The 24099-nt window shown below is 49.6% G+C and overlaps 1 protein-coding gene across 1 annotated transcript in view; it reads right to left on the bottom strand.

Moving 5' to 3' along the window:
• The window catches only part of GABBR2 (gamma-aminobutyric acid (GABA) B receptor, 2), a 328099-nt gene that overhangs the window by 230803 nt on the left and 73197 nt on the right, over window positions 1-24099 (bottom strand). The gene's annotated exons all lie outside the window — the stretch shown is intronic.

The following is a 24099-nucleotide window of genomic DNA, read 5'->3' as shown; positions in this document are numbered from 1 at the left end:
ATTCAAACTAGGCACTGTCACTTCAAAGTACTGTTTAATGTTAAATAAAAATTTGTTATGAAATATTTTACTCATATAACTTAAGTATGAAAAACAGTATTATGTACATACAGTATGCCCAGCATCTAGTTTATGTCAAAGCCTTTTCCTGTCCACCCTCACATACTCCTCCTCCTTCACCCAGGGAACTCCTAGTCTCAATTTGTGTTTATATTCCTTGCTATTCTTCTATTGTTTAATGAAAAATGTAATAATTTAATGTTTATGGAACATCATGTTATTTGACTGTATTTTTAAGAAGGCATTTAAAAGAGAAATCATGCTGTATGTTATGTCTGAAACTTGAATGGATGATTTCACAATGTTTGTGATATTTTAGTTACTAAATATACTTGAAGTCCATTAATTTTCGTGGCTGTGTAGTATTCCATTGTGTGGTGATGTCATGATTTATTTGTTGATTCCCATGTCAATGGGGATACAACTTAGGCTATTTCCAATATTTTGTTTGGTTGCTATTGTAAGCAAGATGGTTGAACGCTTCTGTACATGTCTCCTGGCACACACATGCAGGGCTTCTCTAGGGTATAAACCTGGACATGGAATAGCTAAATCACAGGGCTTCCCACATTTTCTCAAAGTAGTTTTAACCACTTAAACTCCCACCAGTGGTATTTAAAAATCTCACTACTCTCTATCTTTACCAACTTTGAGTTTTGTCACTCTTGTGTGTTTTTGATATGTCATTTTAATTCAGATGTTCCTGATTACTTAGGAAGTCAAGTTATCTTTTTCTGTTTTTATAGGCTGTTTGTGTTTCCTCTTGGACGGATGACTTTCCCCCATTTTCCTATTGGGTTTTCTGTCTTTTCCTTATTGATTTATTCAGAGCACTCTAGTCACCACTCTAAGCAGATGAAACGATCATCTCCTGTATTCTGAACACTGACTTGTGTTGTTCAGTCCCAGACTGCAGCCCTCTCTTTGGCTCCTATGACACACAGAACTTGCTGTCAATCGAAACTATTAAATAAGTATGCACAATCTTGCCAACAAAACACTAATGACCCTTTCTTGGGAAGAAAAAAAAAAAGAACTATTTGATGATAAAGTCAGTCAACCAAGATAGGTCAAAATTTAGATCTCAGGATAGAAGGCTTTTGATAAAGAGGCGTGATCGTGAGAGTGGGACCAACTTAGCATAAAATAATCAGGAACATAATTCAAATTGTAACATATAATTCAAAAGGCGGAGGAAGAAAAAGAGCTGTAAGATGGCTTATTTCCTCTTCTTCTATAGAAGGACTTGAATCAATACTATCTGAAATTGAAAACTGGCATTTAGAAGCCAGGACTCTAACCTTCTGCTTTCCATAATCTTTTATTACCCTTAGACATTTTAGAAACAAACATTTTCTGTAGTGAAGGCAGCATTGTTTAATGTTAAGCCATTCCTTCTGCTTTACTTTTCTTGATTTCCTTCTGTTTCATTCAAATAAATAAAATTTAACATCTGTCTTAAGTAGCATGCAATAACCTCATTTGATACAATTACTTCTATTTATCTTACTACTTAAATATTTGCATAGAGAATTGTCTAGAATGAGAGAAATCTAAGATTAAAGATGGTGAAGTTTTGAGTGACTATTTTTAGTCTTTTTTGGGTCCCTATTTGCTTTACTTGAATGTTTCAAAGCGTATGTTGTTTTCATAAAGACAAAAAGTCATTTTTAAACTGATAGACCTTTCACACCCAAGATGTTTCCCGAGCCATTTAAGTCTCCCCCTTTCTGTTCTTCTTCTGTGGTTGACTTTCTGAGCCTAAGAAGAGATTTTTATATGTATTACTGCTAAATCATGTTTTAAAAAATAGCTCAGCACCACGGCCAACTGAATCAAATATACAATACATTGTTTTTCCATTGAAATTTATTCATTCAAACATTCTCTGAGCACCCAGTAAGAACTCAGGGAAACAAGTAAATCCCTGTGACATATAAAAATTCCTTGAGCAGCACAGATACTCAAGAAATGTTTACCGATATAATATATTTGGAAATGAGAACAGCAATAATAATAAAACAGCAAACCCTCACATTGCATTTACTTGCACCAGGCACAATTCTAATTTCTTCATGTAGCCACTCACTCGACCCTCACAACAACCCCCTGAAGCATGTGCTATTATTACCCACATTTAAACAGATGAAGAAACCAAGGGCCACAGAGGTGTCATTGGCACAGTTTTCCCCAGCAAGTTAGGGGCAAAATTGGCATTCAAACCCAGGAGTCAGGCTCCAGAGTCCATGCTCCATGAAGTCTGTGTTCTGTTCTTCCATGACATAGGAACACTGCATTTCCAAGCAGGACCACTGTATTCTGTACAAAGAAAGGTGAGCAAAGACGGCATGTGCAATGCCCAGGAGCAGCCTAGAAAACTGCCAAGGTGCTCCGTGGTCTTTTCCTTCCATCCCTAGAAGAGGTTTGGCATCTGCTCCATCCCAAATGCCTATGGCTGTCATAGGTGGGCGTTACCACCCAAGACCAACTGACCTAGGGTGGGCAGCTGCACCGGTGGCAGCCTGTGGGAGCAGAGCCCTTAGGAGAAGGCCCCCTCTCCACAATGAGCCTCAGCCCCTGCCTGAGCACGGCAGTGGGAGAGATACTCACCATCTCTGCTGAGCCTCCATCTGGCCAAACTCTCAGAAGTAGGTTGGTGTCTGTGTCTAGGTCTCTTCCGGCCCACCCTTCCCCTCTCTGCCTCTCCTTTCACAGTGTCACATCTGCCCTGCAGTCTGAGCTCTGCCTGCCCGTCCCTTTCTCTCCCCCCGGAGTCCTCCCGTTGCATCTCCACCTCTGGGCCTATGCTGCCCGGGAACCTGAGCAACACCCCCCACACACACACACCTGTACTCACTACCCTCTAGCCTATGGCACCACAGCATCCCTATGTCCACTGATGCTCATTCTCAGTGGCCTGCTGTAAGAACTTTGAAATAAAATAAATCAGCACACCCAGGAAACTACTAGGGAAAAGGGTTTAAAAGAGATGAAAATCGGGCCCTCTCTTGTGGTGCAACAGGTTAGGCTGTACCACTACAAGCTAGCCGCAGTCGCTTCAGTGTGAGTTCGATCCCCGGCCCCGGTGGTGACCCACATGGCACAGCAGGCCTCTCCTGTCCCGCCGCAGCTCCCCTCAGCAGGGTACTTTGTCCAGCTGCCTGTTCCACTGGCCACTCTGTTTCTGGTGAATCCTCTTGCGGTCCCTGAACCTCTGACCTGTACCCCAGTTCTGTATGCATAAATAATAAATCTTTAAAAAAGAGAGAGAGAGAAATGAAAATATTTGAAAAGATAGGAAAAAAAAAAAACATGTTCTGCAATTTTTTTTTTTTCTGTTTAGAACACTGACACCAAACCAGATTTAAGAGACAGAACTAGTCATCACTCAGATTTGCTGCACTGGGCCCTGCTCCCCTCCATCTCCCTGTGCCCAGCCACAGAGCTGCCCCTACACAGTGCCTGGTACACACTGGCTGGCTGAAATTATTGCCGTATGGCAGATACCATCCCTGCTGGTGGATCCAGCCTGAAATAAAAGGAGTCCAATCTGGAGATCCATCCCCAAGAGCTGATTAACTCCAGCCACCTTGTGTTTTTTATACCCCTCCCCGGGGTGATGGACAGGCCATCTGTTTCTCAAAGTCTCCAGAAAGCCAGATAGCCCACCCTCGATTTTGAGGAAAACTGGCATCTCTGTATGGTCCCTGGAGCTGTCCCTGGGAACTGGCCACCGCAGCCTGTGATTTGCGGGCGAGGGAACTGTAACACCCATCTTTCCTCTGCGCTGGTAAAACCAATTACCTAATTTACAAAATGTTTTTCAAGGGCTGGGAGATACAAACTGCGTTTCCTAATTAGCTGTCAATAAGCCCCCGGCACATGCAGGTGTGACATTTTTAAAAGTCAGGGTCACAGGCGCCCAGGAGTACGCAAGTTGCCTATCGGGGCTGTAGCTGCTCTTTTCCACAGGTCCGCGCAAATATCACGAGTTGTCAGCCCTGTCCCCAGAGAGCAGGGCCCAGGTCACCCCTGAAGAGGGACGGCGCTCTGGCTCAGTGCCACCAGCCATGCCCCTCTGCTCCACACAGGCTTCTGAGAGGCACTAGCTCAGCATTATTGGGGTGCTGGGCGAGGCCTGGCCGTCTGAGATGACAAGACACAGTCCCTCCCCTCATAGGACTCAAAATCCAGAGATGAATGACGCAAGGAATTTAGCAAATTGTGGTGTGCGGTGGGATGGCTCTGGAGTCCCAGAACCCTCGTTCACCCCATGCACACTGGCAGGGACGAGACGAAGCCGATCATTGGCAGGTGCTGGGGCACAGGGAAGGCACGGGTGGCCTGGACCATTGGGGCACCCGCTCTTCAGTGGCGAAGAGGAGATTCTAACCAGAGTCATCACAACAGGCAGACTGCAGTGGGACCACAGTGGAGACATAGCCACGCCAAAGGAAGGACTGTTCACACCACTCTTGAGCTATCCTGAGCTATTCTGCAAAGACTTCCCAGAGGAGGTGGCGTTTGAGCTGAGACTTGGCGACCAGGAAGAGACGGAGGAGGTGGGAGGCCATGCTGGGCTGGCTCGAGCGAAGGCTCGCAGGTAAAGAAGAGCAGGGCGCATGGCTGCCCCTCTGGCACAAGCAGCGGATAGAAAAGGGTGGGTGCAGTCAGCCTGGCGTGATCCAGCCCCTGGGGAACCCGAACACCAAGTGGGGTGCAGTTTTTCCTTTCGACTGCAGGAATCATTGCAGAATCTTCATCAGGAGAACACTAGCTGGAAACTTGGCTTTACATGGGAGGCTCAAGCTGCTGCTGGAGAGAAAGGCCGACAGGGAAGAAGGCTGTCAGCCAGGAGGTGGGGGCAACAGGCCAGCAAGAGGCCTGATGAGCAACCTGGCCCAGTGCCCCCACTAGACGGGTGTCCACAGAGGTGCTCACCCTGACGGGCCATCCCCCGAAGGCTCTGGGGCCTGGTTATGTCCGGTGCATGGCCTCAACAAATCTCTTCCTGGGGTCTTCGGGGTGGCGATGGCTAAGGAGGAAAGGGCAAGGAGAGAGCAAGCCCAGCTGTACCGGGCACAGGATGTGGCTGATGAGGGTCCAGGTGGCCCCCGCTTTGCCCTGCGACCTCCTCACCCAGCTTCCAATGAAGCCAGAGGGTTGAGTCAGTGCCTACTAACTCAACTACTTTAGTCAAGAAAGATTTGGCAATGCTGTGGCAACAAACAACCCCTACATCTCAGTGAGGCTGATTTCTCTCTCAGCAAGGGGGGCTTGCATATGACATCATAGTCCTTCCAGGGCTGAGCTGAGGGAATTTCTGCCATCTCCAAGGCCACCAGCCACCAAGGGAGAAGGACATGAAACTCTGGCCCAACCAGCAACCACATGGCACTCAGTCGGCATATGTGACACCATCCAGGGAGCAGGGAACAACGTGGCCAGCAGGAAAAGGGCAGTGGAAGTCAGGGGCCTGCGAATGACGGCCTTAGTCTGTCAGCTCCCTGCCTACCCCTACAGTCTGCACTAGGGGAAGACTTTTGTTCAATTTACACATGCCAAGCTAACATCTATTTGGAACTGACTTACGTGCCAGGCACTATGCTAGTTTCTTCACATGCATGATCTCATTTGCTATTCATAATGCAGCTTATATAGTATTTCAACATCCTATTAGATGGATACCATGATTATCCCTCCTTTAATGCAGGGAGGGGGGAATAGAGAATGGGGGAGCTCAACTCGTAAGCTCAAGGTCACATGACTGGCAAGTCACAAAGCCGGGGCAAAGCCAAAGCAAGGCATAGGAAACCTTAACCCCGGGTCCTATAATCCGAGATATCTAGAGATGGGCTAAAAGCCTTGTAAAGCTGTGGGTTGCTGCCCCTGTGGGTGTTCAGGCAGAAGGATGCTGTAGTAAGGATGATCTCACTCGCTGAAAGAATAGATTCAGATACTGAAATTCTGTGAGGAGACAAGTGGGGAACAGCAAGTGAAGCGGTTCTGTGGATTTAGCACTCAGTGGATGAATGGGAGAAATTCGAGGCAGGATTGGAGAGGAAGTCTGGGGCAGCCTGTAGGGGGTGCCGAGCAACAGTATTGGGGTTTCACCCACTTCTTGGGACCCTGGAGTGTTTTTGTTTTGCTTTTACCATTTTAATCATTTTTCAGTGCACAATTCTGTGGCACTCAATGCACCCACAATGTTGTATAACCAGCCCCACTATCTATTTCCAGAACTTTGTCATCACTCTAAACAGAAAAGCTGTGTACCTATTAAGCCCTGAGGAGTTCTTTAAAGGGCTTAAATCTGATAATGGCATCATCAGAAGCAAAATGAGAAGACAGGCCAGGCCGCCACTTGAAGGACATTACTAGAGGGGACAGGCCAGGCATGAGATGGGGCAAGGCTAGCTCACAGCTCCAGAGAGGTGGAGGAGCCAGAGCCAAGGGCAGCAAAGGGAGCAGAAGGGTGTTGCCAGCTGTGGGATGCGAGCAAGGGAAATCTCCGAGGAAGGGGAGAGTCCCAGGCTCCTCCAGGGGTCCTACCAGTCTTGGGCCACCACGAGAGGTGGAGAAGCCAGAAGGGAGCAAGACACCAAGTCCATCAGGCTGGCTGGCCGCCCCACCACTGACCTGTCCTGGGGAGCCAGGCCTAGCAGTCCTTCCTGGAGCATAGGCCAGAGCTGTCCCCACAGCTCCCCCAGAGGTGAGCGGCCTCCCCGAGAGCCTGCCCACGCTCACACACTCCTGGACACCTGCTCAGAGGTGAGGGGTGGGGCAGGAGACCCATCACAGCCGCGAGCCGCAGACACACTCATACTCAGGCCCTTTGGCAGCCGTGCCACTGGGGTTAGGTACCTGCCGCCTGTCCTCCAGCTGGGGATGAGGTGGTCGCTCCCCACTCTCATGGATAAAGGTGTGCTGCTGTCACGCATCACCGCAGGCAAGGAACTCTGCGCAAGGCACCTCAGTCCTGTCACTAACCCTCTTACCTCTCTGCAGCCTCGACGGCGGCAGGAACCTGTTTTCACAGGTCCTTTCAAGATGTGATTTCCACAGCACTGCAGCACCTGGACCTGTTTCTCCAGCTGCCTGGACCCACGAACACAGTGCCTAACTCCCTTAGAAGCGGACCTCTGGGATGCCAGTGCACAGGGACCCCACCTCAACTCCTGCGAGACTGAATCCTAACTCAACTTCCCAGTGGCTATTCTTGCCACTGCCCGCCCTCCATCGCCTAGTAGGCCTCAAGTCCATCTCCCTCTGCCCACACAGACTGCGATACCAGGGCTGCACCGAGACGCTGAAGGCTGTGAAGCTCCCCCCGGCCTAAAAAAGGGAGCAGAGGGCTCTAGCTGGAAGCCTCGCTGGAGAGACCAGAAGCCGGATGCCATGAAGTGCTCAGAGGGGTGCAGAGGCTCCAGGAAAAGAAATTCTTTTGAGTAGCAGCACCCAGGGAATGTTCCTGCAGCTCCCTAAACCAGACGGACCCCAAAGCCCAGGAGTCTCAGCCTCTGGAAGGCCGGGGGGGAGATACAGACGCTTGAAGTCAGCAGTTGGGGAGCAGAGCATGTAGGAACCTGGTCCACCCCGAGGATCCCAAGGAAACCCCTTTGTGAGACCCCTAAACCAGACAGATCCAAAAGCCCAGGAGTCTCAGCCTCTGGAAGGCCGGGGGTTGGGGGTGGGGGGAGATACAGACCCTCGAAGTCAATCCCAAGTTGGGGAATCACATTCTCAGGCCCCTTTTTACTTAAAACAGACCAAAAAAAAACCTAGGAAGCCGTAACCCCAGGGCACTTACAGGGCCAAGTGTGGCAGCTCCTGAGAGCAGAAATGCTGCACTTATGTACTTTGATGAAGCAACATGCACTGAACACATCCTGTGTGCCACGCTGTCTGCCATCCTCCAGGAAAACAGAAAGAAACAAGGCGGAGTCCACCTTCCACAAACTGCAGGCCAGAGGCATGCCTTGGGATGGAAAGGCATATCATAGAAAGGGCGCCCAGTACCAGCAATCAGCGTGGGCTTCCTGCAGGAGGAAGCACCTCTGCTGAATATTGATGCATAAGAAGCCAGCCAGATGGAGGAAGAGAGGTTGGGGTGGCCGGCGCTAAGGACAGTCACTCATACATTTTTTTATTCGTTGCATAAACATTTATTAAGATCCACTTTATATCCAGGGCATTGTGCTGAGTGCCGGGAAAACAGAAGGGAACAAAATCCCCACCCTCAGAGAGTTTTCATTTAAGTGAGGGAAAGAGAACAAATAAGTAGGATAAGCAAAAGGTTAGTAAACAGTAGATTGTAAAGGGATTGGTAAGATGTGTCCAGTGGTGATAAGTGCTAGAGGGAACCATGAAGTTGGGGGCAGGTTATGTGGGGCGGGGTGGCGTGGGAGTGAACTTGACGTTCTGGGTTCCCTGTGGCAGTGCTCAGCACCCAGAGAGACCACGGGGTTTGGGGGGAAGGGCAAGAGGACTGCAGACTAGGAGAGCGAGGGAGGACAGTTACAGGTGAGGAGGCGGGGGGAGGCGGCCCCTGCCAGCCTCAGGGGTGTCGGGATGGTAACCACGAGCGCTGTTACCTCACCACCATTGCTAGTGTTGCGTCCATTCCACTGAAGACCAGAGCTACTCAGAACCTAGTGATTTGGGGAACGTTCCCCATCCAACTCCTAAAGCACCAGGCCTTGCCAAAGAACACAGTTTCTCAGAATGGAGAACCCCCTAAACAGCCTCGCCCCAAACTTTGTGACCTGCCAGCTGCAGAAATCAGGAGGTGATGAGAGTCCCACGGGAGAGCTATGGGGTAGGAGGCAGGGTCTGTGACCCATCACCCAGGTGTCAAGAGACCCTCTGCCTGGCCAGGAGTCATGCCCTAACCCCATCTTCTGCCAACTCCAAACTGTGGACCCCTGGGCAGCTCAGAACCCTTCTTCACTTCATACAGAACAGGTTGAATGAGCTTCCCTGGCTCACGGGGTGGCCGGGCTGCTCCCCATACCCGGGCCTGGGGGTCTGCCCTGGGCTCCCGTTTGTTCATTGCTTCGTGGGTGACCTTGAGCTGGACTCTGCTGGTCTCTGGGCTCCAAGATCTGGCCTGGACGGCCTTTAGGTTCTCCAAACTCCAAGGTCTGGGGAGGTTTCCTAAGGTGGTATTTCGAACCCCCTAGAATGGGTCCTCTCAAAACTGGGTCCAGATTGTAACAGTGAGGGAACCCCCACCCCCACCCCCACTCCAGGTACAAGCGCCTCTGCACCAGCTGTGGCCTTCACACCAGTCCTTCCCCAGGCTTCTGGCGCATAAACACCTGTCACAGCCTCGAAGCCTTTCCCAGATGGAAAGCAAAGAGAAGTCACCCTTGTAAGGCTACAGATGGAGGAGTTCTCAGGGTCTGTTCATTTTCATGCAGAAAAAAATTATGATTATTTTATCCCTGAGCAGAAACCTTGCTGTGAAATTGTTACTTTGTTTTCTCTTTAGGTTTAACAGATCCTTTCTGAGCCTTGAAAAATTATGTGAGTGCAGTTTTTCTAGCGATTTAAAAAAAAATGAACAGGAAGTGAAATAAGGTGGACCAAAAAGGATGTGTATTGTATGATTCCATTAGAGGAGGTGCGTAGAACAGTCAAGTTCATAGAAACGGCAAGTAGAGTGGGGTTGTCAAGGGGCTGGGTGTAGGAAATGGGGATTTAGTGTTAATGCTTTAGAGTTTCAGTCTGGGAAGCTGACAACAGGTGTGTGTTTAGTACCAATGAACTTTACACTCAAAAATGGCTAGAATGGTAAATTTTATGGCATGTATATTTTACAGTTTGGAAGGTGGGGAGTAGCAAGGTAATAATAAAATATCCAGGACAGGTCTCTGGGTCTCCCTGGACCTCATTTCCTAGTCTGTAAAATGGGAGAGAAACCTATTCCTCATCTTCTCTGATCTTGGGTATAGAGAGACAACCTAAACCTTTGCTTCCTGCCAGGCCATGAAAGCATTTTTTTTTTTATTTCAAATGATCCTACACAGTGAAGCTAAAGAGAAGTCAGAATGGAACCAAATAATGAATACACAGAAGCACAAAATGACTGGCGTGTGGAGGGCAGGCTCCTGGCTGTCAGGAGATGGAGTCCTCCACGCCCAGCTCCCTGGCACCTGGCACTGAATGAGCTGGGGGCCACCCTCCTGCCCAGACCTCAGCCCTTCCCCCAGCACCAGGCTCCCTAGCAATTCAGGTGCCTACAACAATGGCTGAGCTCCAGTCTCTGGCTAGCCGAGCCCAGAGCATCTTGCTTTCTCTTGGAGGCCTCTGCTGTGGGAGTTACCCTTTTTCTGCTAACCTGACACCCTTGGGGGTGGAGCAGTTGAGGGCAGCGCCTGGAGGTGGCTCTGGAGTGTGGACCAGGCTGCAGCCTGCATCTCTGTAGCCAGAGCTGGGAAGGGTGCTGAGCACTAATGAATGTCCAATAAATGTCAGCTCTTCGGTGGATTCAGCACCCACTGCCCCCAACATGAGCCCAGCACCTGTGGGTAGGAGAAGTTCCCTTCTCCAGCTTTACATTAAACATAGTGAAGGCCGCAGTACAGGGCCAGCCTCAAGATCTATTCCCAAGTCCCTCCGCTCCTATCCCTCTGAAAGCCTGGTCCAGCTCCAGCTCTGGAAAGAGCAGGTGGTGTACACCTGTTGTGGACAGAGAACCCCCGATGGGGACCTGGCCCTGATTATTTCAGCCTGGCCTGTTGACATGACAGCCAAGCTTCGGACCCGCCGGCCAGTCTCCATCCCACCAGGCACATCCTCCACCACTGCCTCCAGGTTGGAAAAGGCTTTTCCCAGATTCTGAAAGACCCTTCTGAACAGCTGCAGTCGGAGACATCACAGCAGGCAGCCCTCCTTGTGAGGTGTGGGAACTGGTAGCTCCTTTCCCCAGAGCCCCAAGGTGGGGCTTCAGCAAGCACCTAGGCCGGGTGGCCTCTTTCTCCAAGCTTTCCAGTAAAATTCAGTCTGACTCTCCTTCCCCAACCAGGAGCTGATAAGGGCCCACCCACAGGTTGTGCTCAGCCTCCTCCAACCTCGTCATCTTGCAGGAAATATTGCGTCAGGAGACCTGCCAGGCCAAGCTCTGCACTGAACTGTTGGGGACCCAAGGAGTGCAGTTTGTCTGGGATCATGCAGAACCTCTACGAGCTGGCCCAGGAGCCCCGACTCTGCCAAGATGCCATCCAGATTCTCTAAAACAGACCATGTGTGGATTCTCCTGCAAGACACCCAAGCTCACAGCATTTTGCTTGTTAGCTGGTAACTGCCTGACCCCCACTAACACTCCAGAGACACCACACACTGACCGAGAGCCCCTGCGGGGACAACCCAGCTCACGTAATAACAGTAGCTCTCAACTCCCGCCAGTTGCCAGGCAGGAGCCTAAAATCTTCACAAGCATCATCTCGGGTGACTGAATGTTCCTCACGCCTCAATATAGGCGCAGAAACAGACATTCAGAGGGTTTAAACGACCAGTTGCCGGACACTGACAGCAGAAAGTGAGCTGGCCTGGGCCGCATCGAAGCCCTGGCCCATCAGCTCCAGAGGCTGGCATGGGGGTGGGCTCTACCAACGATGAAGGGGGCCCAGGGGGTCACCTTTTACCAGGGATGGCAAAGACAAGGCAACATAGAAACGCCCAACAGCATGCTCCAAGAAATAAGAGGCCAGCCTGGCAAGGGGGAGGCAGGCCACAGGAGGATGGAGAGAGGAAAGAGGATGCACTTAGCCAGCTCTGAGGGTCACGCGCGGCACTGCTTTCAATGACACTGCCGTTCACCTTGCTAAAGGATCTCTTGGGGGTGGCAGGGAGGTTGGTGGCCCGGGCTGCGGACATCGCAAAGGCTTCTTGGAGGAGGAAGCTTTCAAGCTGGAAAGAAGACAGGACTGGCTCAATTTTCCAGCACTCACTTAGGAGAAACACCTCGCCTACTTGACAAGTACAAAGGACGCAATCTTCCAACCTGACACCACACCCACATGAAATCCAGCGTCACAGGGAGATGTGTTGTTAACATAGTGCATAATATAAGACAACAAAGGAATTTCACTCGGGGGCCGCCTGATGCAGTCAGCTGGAATGAATAAATTAAAATGTGGCTTCGTTGTCTCTGTGTACATTGTTTTAATTATTGTTTACTGGAAGATGAAAGCTTTAAACATACAAAGGGGGGGGGAACCCCAAACTTGTGCATCGTCAGTCTCTGTAATCGATCTACCTGGAAAGGATTTTAATTTTCAGCTGGCAATGCCAGACCCCACACCTGGGTGTGGACACAGCACAAATTTATCAAGTGTCTTAAATGTTTTCCCATGTGACTGGCAGCTGTGTGGATCTCAAGGGTCCTCAGGTCATCACGAATGAGGTGAATGCGGGAGTGGACAGCCTGGGGTCTTCCCACAGGCCAGGTGGGAGGGGTAGGCTTTTCTCTATCTGGTCAAGGCACCCACTGTCACCCTGCCTTTAATTAATCCTCCTGGCTGGCTCCAGATTTGGGCACTCCCGAGGGCAGGAGCCATGTCTGAGCCAGCTCGTCTGGGCCTGGTGCTGGACTAGAGTCTTGGGCCATTTTGCCATGCTGGGTGTGAGCTGAGACTGATAACCCCTCCAGTACTGGGTCAGTAGGGAGAGGTTTGGGGGAATCTCAGCCCTGAGTAGGATCACTGGTGGCTGTGAAGGTGAAGATGCCCACCTAGGGATTTCACACTCGGCTCTTTGGGAGGGTCCTCAAAGTGGGCGCTGGCAAGGCATGACCCCATGGGCAGGACGCTGGACCGCCTGCTGTTAACCAGGAGAGGCCTATCATGCACTGGGCTTCTAGAACATTACTGAATGGTGTAGAGGCGGTTTTATAGATAAGCACAAAGAGAAGGGACAGAAAAAAAGAGTCCAGGCACTTAGAAGGGCCCAGCAAAGGAGCCTTTATTGGAGCTCTCCTGGGAGAGGTTCACTGACCCCCACAGGGGTCGGAGAAGTCGCGCCCTGAATCAAATGAACAGAGCTTATATAGGGTGATGTTTAACTGGGGGGCGGGGGGCCTTCTGTGAGGGGTCTTTCAGCTATGCAGAAGGGCTCTGTTTTTCTCAGTCCTTCTTATCATGCTGGACCGTTGGGTGTTCAGCCGAGGGTAATGGCCACTGGGCGCCAGAATGTCGAGGAGAAGCTGTTTTTCCTTAGGTTGTTTCCTGCTGAGGTGGCTGAAAGCTCATCATGGCTTCCCTTCTGCCCATCCAGGCCCAGGCCTAACAGTTATTTGAGCAGAGGGCTCTGTAGCTCAGTGAGAGTGGAAGCTAGGAGACCGGTACAGATGAGGTGCGGCCACAGCTATGGTGCCTCCAGGACCCTCCAGGGCAGAAAAGGCCCTTCCCTCAAAGGGGTCCAGACTCTTTGGCCAAGTGAACGATTTAAAAAGATAAAACACGACAAAAGCTCCCAAGAAACAAGTGTGGTCATAGGGTTTCAACATGGAGGTGCAGGTGATAGGTAGGGGTGGGGGAGGGGGCCAGGCCCCTCTCAGTCCCCCTCCTGACCTGACTGGGACTGAGTTACAAATAGCCTGTGTCACACTCCAGTTGGGCTTAAACATTTATTTCTCATAGTTCTAGAAGCAAATCAAGGCACTAGCACATTGGTACCAACGTTCGTGAGAGTGTTAAGGAGAACTCTGGGTCGGTCTGGTGAAGCCAAGTGTTGGGGGGTGGCACACGGTCACTTCTGGGTCCTGGTGGTGCTGGGGGAGATCATACCTGCTCCCCCTGACATGGGCCAACTTGGGGCCTACAGTCCTGGTGCCTCTGGGCCCTCCACTCTTGCTGACAGGGGCACAAGTGGGGGTGCAAAACCCAAGCTCCCCTCCCGACCCACCATCCCACAAATCGTGGGCTCTGCCTTGCAGGCACTGCAAAGTAGGGCACAGGTTGCCATCGTGAACCATCGTGGACCACATGTCTCGATTAGAAGATGTGGAACAGTGAGGAGAGATGGGCACATTGGGTGTCTACCAGCCCAGCCTGGCTGCAGCTGACAGTGGGGGAATAGACAGAGATGAGGCTCTGAAGACACCGTGGCTGAATGAGGGGCCAGAGGCTAGCAGGTCACTGGGAAAGGGCAGTTCTTCTTGGAAACTGTTCAAGCTGGGCCTCGGAGTTCACAGAGGCTGTTTATGCCATTCTTTCTATTACTATAAATGATTTGAAATTAGCCTAGTAAAAAGCTCAAGGGGAAAAGAAGAAATGACCACGTAGTCCCTTCAACTTCCCCTTTCCTTTTTCCAGCCATCCAAGGCTCTCTTACAGGAAATCGCCAGCCCAATGCCCAAATCACAGTGTGGGGGTAGGGCAGGAAAGGCAGGACAGCTCCCACTTCCCTGTCTGGCGAACATGTCTTCCCACAAGATTTCACCCCTCCGCCAGCATAAACCACATCCTGCAGGCAGTGACCTCTGACCTAGGTGCTTGCTGCCCACCTCATCTCCAGATGGCACATTTCCACGTGTGTGGCCCGTGGGTCAAGCCCTGATGGCTCACCTTCCCCTCAAACAGGTTCACTGTCCCAGAAGGGAGAGTGCAGATGTAACTGCATAAGAGAGAAAAAGGTTTTCTCCGTGAGCCTCAGCAGAGGTACCATGCTCAGCAAGTACTCAGCGCACATAAGAGCTTCAGTAAATGTCAGCCATCACTATTATTATTATTGATATTTGCGTTAGCATTAGTATTAACGTTCCCCTCCGCAAGTCTCCTAAGCCAGAAAATCAGGAGCTGTCTTAGACCCCAGTTTTGCATGACTGCCTTCACCCAACCAGTCTCAAATCCTGAAAGTTCTACTTGTTGGGCATCTGTGGAACCTTATCAAGCCCTCTGTCTCCAGTACCGGTGTCCTGTGAGGCCTCATCATCTCTCCCTGGACCGAAGTAGGCCCCGCTGGCCACAGCCCTGCCCCCTCCTCTCTGCTGCTCACCTTCCCTCTGAGTGATCTCCCCAAAGGAAGAGGCTGTCCACAACACTCCCTAGGCTTCAGGGCCCTGCAGGGTCGGATTCCAGCACCTGCTACCCACGGCCTCCCTGGTGGACCACACACACCTCACCTCTCCAGCCAAATTCCTTCAAGAGGCAGCAGGTTGGACAGGACCTCTCAGCTCTGTGTCTTGAGCTCACCATCCTCCTCTGGGAATATGGGCTCCCTGCTGAGCGTGGTGCCATCCTAAGCTCAGCTCAGACTTTTCTTTCCGGCCCCCATCCTCCCTGACCAGCAAACAGGCCTGGCCACTTCCTCCCTGAACCCCATAGACCTCACCCGAACTTCTAGAACATCATCAAGAACCGAAGTGGTCAGTATCATAAAACATACAAGTCCAACAAAAATTAGAATTCTGATGTAGATTGTCAAATTTGATCTTCTCAAGTGAAGACATTAAGGACCCAAATAAACAAATCCTAACATCTTCTGTCATCTTGATTAACACAACAAAGGAGGAGGGAGAGAAGTAAAAGGATGCTCTTTAAAATGACCACGTTTGTTTTAAGAAAACCTGGTTTTCCTCATGGGGCCAGGGCCTGTGGAAGTTCCATCAAGGTCAGCATAGGCTGAGGCTGGTCTGGGCTGTCCCATCTCCCACACTATGGGAGACTGTGAGCCCCCAGGGGCGAAGCTGAGCTGAGGGACGTTTGCTCAGCAGTCGTGAACGGACAAACATGCCAGGGTGCTGCCCAGGGCTCCCTGCGGCCTGGGAAAGTGATTTCTGTCACAAAACAGTCCAGCTACAGGTAGGTTCCTGGCTGGACTGTGGGATGGATGTGTTTCTAGAAGATTTTACCCAAATACTCAAATACTCTAACATCACTCAGAAAAATACTACTTACATTAATAACAATGAACAAACCTGCCCAATTGTTCCACTTAGGGAACAATTCCCAACTTTCATTCATTCAATGAGTGAGGGGGGAAAATGGAGGGAAAGGAGCTGAATCTCTTCATAGAGATGCTTGATTTCGGATCTGCCTTCCTTGAAAAGAGCCACTGGATCCTGGGGGACCCAGCTAGTGTGTGGGAGTCAGAGCAGGCAGTGTGGCTGCAGCCTGGTCCTCAGCATCTCCCTCATAAAGGGCCGTGACCCCTTTTGTGTCTGCCTCCTAGAGCTGAGCTGCAGGAGGGCCAGTTAAGGTGAGGGCCATCATGGGTTCTGGAGATCCCAGGTCTGAGTCAATGCAAGAGATTGCTGGCAGATGATCATTATTGTTTTTGCGCTAAGACTGCCAATCAAGTGTGGGCTATGAAAGAAATGGATTGCATGTAAATAAATACCCCCACTCATTCTGGTCTTGCACATACCATTTCATTTGCCGAGACATCCTCTGTTTCAGGGAGATAAACAAGAGCCCCAAAGGCTGACAGTTCTTCCAGCAACTTCTTTGCCTACTGCAAAATGACCCAGATCGCTCTCAAGCAAAGGGTCTGCTCTGAAACAACAATTTCACCATTTCTTCAACAGCCAACATTCATTCATGTCAGAGAGAGGAGAAATTTAATATTTCTAATTACTTTTTAGGGAGCAGTTTACTTCTGGAAATTCTGTAATTGATTTTTCATCTGGTTTCCCCTTGGTTCATATTATTCTCCCCAGACTCCTACTGAGTCTTCCAACCGCGTGTCTTTTACTCGTCTTCATATTCCAGCTGTGTCTTTGCTTTTTTTTTTTTGGCCTATCCTTAAGTGCAAAGATCATGTCTGGGATTCTGCCTGGCACATCAGTGGAGTGAAACCAATGCACTGGGAACAAAGGCCAGGAGAAAAAATTATTTCCCCTCCTTATGCTTTCTCCAACTGCATCTCAGAAACACCAAGTGATTCAAGATAAGAAACTGGCCCAAAGCTAATTAATTTTGCAAAACAAACCTGCCAGGGTAGCACACAAGATCTTCGGAAAGAATATTCTGATTTTCACTTCACACTGAGAGCTTCAGGGGCCATAATTAGAGAAACAGAGAGCAACAGACTCACTCTGGTTCACCAATCCCCAAGAACCTTTTCCACCAACATGTGCGAAAATAAAGAATGTCCCGTCTCACTTGATAGCACCACCCAGAATTCAGATTTGGGCTCTCCCATTATGTCCTGTGCACTTTAAGGAGCTCTGTATGCCTGGATTTTGATAGCAGGAGGTGGGGCATGGGGACCCAGCAGGTCCAGGGTGATGCTTTTCAAAAAGACTGGTGCACAAGTGTGTCAGAGCCATCTGGTGTCGGCAGAAGTGCTGCCTCCCAAGCTCTATTCCAGACCACCAAATAGGGCTGCTCTCTAGGGCTGGTCCATTTTTTTTTTTTTTAATTTACTAAGTGATTTTTTTTTAATTTTAAACAGTTTATTTTTACATCATTTTGTACATTTTTTTTAACATCTCAATTGTAATCCCCGTGGGTTTCCCATCACCAAGTCACCCGTGTGCCATCACCATAATCCCGTGCATTTCCCTCTCCCTCCCCCTCCCCCGTTTTTGATCCCATTCCCCACTCCACCCCCACAAAATGTCTCTGGTATATGGTTGTTCATTATTTTTGTTATTTTCTCGCCTGGTCCATTATACTCCTGCTATGAGTGAAACCATTTGGTATTTTTCTTTCTCTTTCTGGCTTATCTCACTAAGCATGATCTTTTCCAGCTCCATCCAAGTTGCTGCAAAAGACATGTGTTTCTCTTTTTTGGTTGCTGAGTAATATTCCATTGTATATATGTACCACATCTTTTTAATCCAGTCATCTACTTTTGGGCATTTGGGCTGCTTCCATGTTTTTCCAATTGTAAATAAAGCAGCAGTAAACATGGGGGTGCAGGTATCTTTTTCAATCAATGTTTTTGTGTCTTTTGGGTAGATACCTAGGAGTGGGATTGCTGTGTTGTAGGGAAGCTCCATGTTTAGCAGTTTGAGGAACCTCCAAACAATTTTCCATAGTGGTTGTACTAGTTTGCATTCCCACTGGGCTGGTCCATTTTTAATAAACATCCCTGATGATCCAGAAGAGCACTAAATATAAAAACTAGCAGATATTAATACATGAAGAGCAGTTTCTGAAGCCAAGAGGGAGCAGGGAGAGATAAGGGGTCAAGGGAACATAAGGAATGGCTGTGGGAGAACCAAAGAAGAAAAAGAAGAAAAGCACTAAAGTTGGAGACACTAAGGGATCTTCCCCTAACCCTCCCCTGCCCCCCCCCCACTATATCCATATTTACTCCAAGGGCTGTATGAGCAATGATTTCTGCAGGACAGACATCAGTGGAGCCTGGGGGATCCCTGAGTTCTCAGTCTTGGGCTGCAGCCCATGGTCTCTCTTCCTTTGCTGCAATGGCCTCCAGCCACCCTGGAAATTTCTAGTGTTTCCTTTGTGTTCCAGAAGACTGGTTTTTCCACTAGGCTCGTTCTCCCCTCTGCAGTAGCTGGCCCAGGGTAGGTCCTCAGAAGTTGCTTGCTGCTTGACCAACACTTGGCCAGCACCTTCACAGATGGAGACTCTCTCTAGAAGCTTGTCCTTATCTATGCATTTATTGGATGCTAACTGTATATAGTACTGCCAACAAGAATAGTGCTAGAATTAATAAGACCCTGTTACACGAAGTCCTTTTCCATTTACAAAGACATGTCACACACTTTCCTTTGGACACAGTCACCTAGAACACTGCCAGGAACAAACGTGACCATGCCAAGTGGGAAACTGAGGCTCAGAGGAGTTTCCTGATGACCTACAGCAGCTGGAGCTCATCCAGACCACCTGACCCCCAGGGGTCTATCATGCCTTCCTAATCCAGTGAATAATTGCTGAGCACCCACTACATGCCACTCTCCACACTGGTGCTGGGGATGCAAAACTCAAGAGCCCCCGCCCTGCTGGTCTGCCGGCCCTGCTGCCCAGAATGACACAGAAGCATGACATAGAAGCAGTGGTTGATATGCCGTGCACATAAGGAGGCAATGAGGACCTACAGGCAGGCGGGGTGTGGCGAAGAGACAAACCAGGGCAGCAAGGCTGACCAGGGATCCTGACAGAGTACAATGGAGTGACCAGACCACCATCTACCCGCACAGCCGGCCTGCCAGTCTTGGATGATGTGTGAGCCCCGGGATGAGGGAGGAGAAGGGGGGCACAGCTCTCAACAGGAACAGGGGCTTTTCCAGAAAAGGAAGGGCAAGAGCTGCTCATCTCAGGGCCTCGTGACAGATCTGCAGGGGCACTCAGCTCCATTTACTTCCTGGGGACCTAGATTCTACGGTTGCCACCCAAGGCTCCAGCAAGGAGGCTCCCTAGAATGCTTGCCCCCTCTCTAATCTTCCTTTAATGTGCATTTCAAATCACTCAGCAGGAGGCTAGCCAAGATGCTAGGCACGTCCCTCCATCTCCAGCACCCACTACTTCACCCACACGTGGAGACCTGGGCCCTGCCCTCCTCACGTTGCTGCAAGTATCAGGTGAGTAAATACACATGGGCATCTTAGAACAATGACTGGCAGCTCGTCTGTGTGATGTGCCCACCACCATTATTTTTCATTACCACTTTGCAATTAAAAAAGTGCACCTTGGGCCCTCCCTGGTGGTGCAGCGGGTTAAAGCACAGTACTAAGAGGCTAGCTAAAGCCACTTCTGCATGAGTTTGATCCCCACCTGCCCCCGAGGAGATCCACATGGCGTGGCAGACCTCTCCTGACCCGCCCGCTGCTCCCCTCAGCAGTGTACTTCATCGATCATCCTGTTCTGCTCCCCACTCTGTCTCTGGTGAATCCTCTCACTGCCCCTGCACCTCTGGCCTGTACCCCCGTTTTGTATGCACAAATAAATAAATCTTAAAAAAAAAAAAAAGAACAAAAAGTAGTGCACCTGATATGCCTGATATGTGCCAGCAAAGAATCTCTGCAGATAAAACAGAATCACCTCTTACAAGATCATTGTTCTGTTCCTTCCAGACTGGCATCTAGACACGCTGGACTTAGGCCCCTTCTGGCCACTCCACCACCCACTTGAGGCACCCATGTCAGAGTCATTGCGACTGTCTTGTCCCAAATATAGCCTGTCTCTTCCCACCTCTACACCTTCATTCCCCACATTCCGTCAATTTCTTGCACCTGGGATGCCCTTTTCCTCCATCCCTGTAACTTGAAACCCTCCCAATAACTCAAGTGAAATGGGACGGGAACAGGCATCCTGGTTTTTAACTGGGTAATTTCCCCACACAAGCCAGTACATACCCCTCCCAGCCATAACCCACTGGATGCGCTGAGTCTGAGCCCTAAGCAGGAATGGAGCAAGACCAGGGCTGAAGAGTAGGGAGCCAAGCTGTGTGCTGGGCAGTGAGCACCGGGTGGTCTGAGGGTAGTAGACAGGGCAGGTGGGCTGCAGCCTCTTGGTTCCACTCCCCTCTAGAGGCCAGGGCTGCTGATGGCCTGGGGTAGTGCTGGGCTCCAGGTTCTGTGATGCCAACTTCAGGGCCCTGCAGTTCTCCCAGTTGCCTATCAAAGTCTGTGGGCACCAAGAACCCCAGAGACAGTCATCAGGGCAGGAGCCTGGATAGTGGGGCTGGTGGTGTTGAAGAGGCATGGCCACCCCAGAACTGGGGGCCTTTTGCAAGAGCTAAATGGTTAGGGGAGCTGTGGGTAGGACCTCAATGCTGAGAACTACAGACAGAGACTGGACTTAGCAACCAGCAGAAGACATAGGGGTGTGGCCATCAGAGGCTGTGGTTGCCAATGTTTCAAACCAAACTCCTATCCTCCCCTCCATTACAACCTCTCCCAAGGGGGCCTTTGTCTTAGGGGTAGCCCCCATCTTCCATCAATCCAACAGAGGGAGCAGTGCAGCCTGCAGTTAAGAACAGAGACTGAAGCTGGACTGCCTGAGTACCAGCACCAGTTCTGGGGTATTGTGGTGACATGGCAGACTGGGTAAGCCTGACACCCTGAGCCTCAGATTCCTCATCTACAGAAGGGTGACAATGGTACCAACCTCACAGGGTTGTCCTGAGCTCTAATTGAGCCAGTACATCTGAGGCGGATTGCCCAGCGGCTGGTCACAGTCATGCTATAGAAGGGACTGCTGGCTCACAGCCTTCAGCAGGACAGTGGGTGCGCAGTGGCCTGAACCCCATCCACATAACCTGTGGAGATTGTGTTCTACAGTAAGCGAGTGAATCCTGGAATATCCAGGTAAACTCAAACTCTCCTGAATGAGGTGGAGACCAGACAGCAGAGGAGATGATGGCACCTCAAAGCCTGAGCACGCAGGTGGCCATGCGGGGGAAGACTCCCTCAGGTCCTGGGAGCCCAGGCTGCAGCCCAGGAAGACAGCTCATGTGGGGTCCAGTTGTGGCACCACATGCTGACATGTTCTTGAAAGCAGAGGACACACCTGGCTTCTTTGGTTCCAAAAGAAAATATGGAATGAGTGGGCCAGAGGTCAGTGGGGCAGCTAACAGCTGTTGAAGATGCCTATTTTAGCAAGCGGGGATATTCACAGATGGGGTGATGGCACAGCCAGCTAGCCCAGGAGTTGACCCCCTGTGGGACAGGAGATAGAGGGGACACAGCACTGAAGGCCCCTCTCGTTGGCAGAGGCTGAGTGTCTATTATCTTGGTCACAATCATGTTGACTCTCATAAAGCCACCACACCCTCATCTGTCACCTAGAGAATGTGGCCAGCACAGTTTTATAAAAAAGTAAACACGGGCATCCCGGCAAGATGATTAAATTAAATTCACATTGTTGAGGTCCTCTGTACCAAAAACATAGCAAGGAATATTTAATGGTCTGAGTACTCGAAAACAAGATCAAATTCTCAAGGGAAAACACTCCCCAACATAGGAAGTGGAGACAAGCTGCAAGGTTGGTGGGCTCTGGGCAACAGACAAAAGTATCTGGCAGTGAGAATTCCCTGGGCTACCAGAGACTCATGGCATCCCCAGGAAAGCAGGGCCAGAGTCCCACTCAGCACAGCGCCAAGTTCATTATTTGTGGCAAAACAGACAGGGAGCAGCTTCCTCTACTCCTGGGAAAAACTGGAACAAAGTCTTTACCAACTGCTCCCTGGCGCTGCAGCCCACGCAGAGGGATGTGCTCGGGGTGGTGAGACACAGCAGCTGTGAGAGACCCTTAGCTGCTTATGCCTTCCGGCACCCTGGTTCCCCATAATATGGGGCTGCAGCACCTCCCACTAGGAGTGGGTCACCTTTCCCACCTCTTGCATCTGGGCTCACTTTGTCCAGCAGACTGCAAAGGGAGTGACAGTAAGCTGGTGCCAGGCACAGACTTCAGGAACTACCAGAAAATATAGTTTCTAGTGTATCAGTACCCAGACTTTTCATTAGAATTCCATACCCTGCTAAACTATTCCTCAATAGTGAAAGCTAAATAGATATTTAAGACATCCAGTGTGGAGGGAGTTGCCTATCTTTGATACCTACCACACACATTGAGTACAATTTTATGAATTCAGCAAAAAGAAAAGTGAACCCAGAGGAGGGAATGGGATGCAAAGAAAAATGGTGAGCAAAGACATTGGTGAGCCTTTTTAGCAAATTTAACGATGAACAAAAATAATAACTAAGAAAAAATTTAAGCCATGAAACCAAAATTCTAGGAAATAAGAAATAATAAAGCAGGTACTTGGTGGGTAGATATTGTCATAATCCTTATCAGTCAGTAGAAAAGAGAGATACTGAATAGTTTCAGATTTTAGGAGAAAAGGAATATAATTTAGAATGTATGCTAAAATGTTAAGGCTGTAACCATGTCAACAAAGGAAAAAGAGGAGTTAGCAGAAGGAACACCCAAAATAAGATGGTAGAAATATGTCAGCCATCACAATAAATATAAACCAATTAAAACCACCTATTAAAAGACAAACTAAAAAGAGTCTAACAAAATGGAATTCAGAATGCTATGAACAGTATGATGTTTATATAAAACTTAAAAATGCGATATATTGTTTATGGACATGTACATCTGTAGTAAAATAAAAAAACAGAGATGGGATAAATACAAGCGACAGTTGTTATTTCTATGGAAGGAAGTGGGGAGAGACTAGAAATGGGGTGCTAGCTGTGTTTAGCAATTCTTTAGCTCTTTGAAAATGAGATCGAAGAGAAGACAACCATATTTTTTCCGAATCTGAGCTGTAGGTATGTTTTTACTTCCTGCATGTTTAGAATATTTTATGATGTTTACAATTGGAGAGGAAAGAAGGAAGAGGAGGAAGGAAAAGAAATCAAACATGACTTTTATATTCAAAGTATTCCCAAGCTTTGACACCTAGGGCCTGGCTGATCCTGTCTCCGCTCCCAGGTAAGACAATTGTACAGATAGTAAACCACCAGCCTGCGAGCCTTTCATAGGCAAACGGACCAGCCTAGGCCGCATCCCAAGCCATTTCATCCACTTAGCTGTCACCAGCTGGCCACTATCCAGGGACCCCTAATCACCGAAGGCCAGATATCAGGCAACCCCAAATAGCTCCTAAACCCTGAGCTTATTCAAATTAGCCTATTCTAGACTGTTTACCCAGCTTCACCCACTCCTGGCATGGAAAACAAAATCGAGCCTCTTGCCCTTGATTTCTCCCTGCCCCCTCAGCCTTCTGAAAGGCCTTGGTGCTTCCCACGAGGCCGAGGCTGGTGTGGTGTGCTGTGTCTCCTGCTTCTAAGGGACCTTGAGTATCAGTGCTTCCTTCGTGACAGGCGCCTCCATCTTGGCATGCCTCACTATGCCTGATTTAAACAAATCCACAGCACCCTAAAACCAGGCAAAGGGAGCAAAATGAGAAAGGGAGGGAGAGGAACATACATAAATACATGAAATTCACCCCTCTAGAATTTGACAAAGAATTAATAGCAAACTTAAGTTCAACCAGGTGCTGGTTCTTTTTCATACAGGTCTCCATGATTTTACTGCCCAGAAACAGACTTTTGGGTACACAAGCCCCTTCTCTGAGCCCCGAACTGTTCCTCTGCCTACCAGCCCTTTC

The sequence above is a fragment of the Condylura cristata genome, unplaced genomic scaffold, assembly GCF_000260355.1.
Source record: "Condylura cristata isolate star-nosed mole 26May11 unplaced genomic scaffold, ConCri1.0 scaffold00006, whole genome shotgun sequence".
Classification (NCBI taxonomy): Eukaryota; Metazoa; Chordata; class Mammalia; order Eulipotyphla; family Talpidae; genus Condylura; species Condylura cristata.
This window is presented reverse-complemented; position numbering and strand designations above follow the sequence as displayed.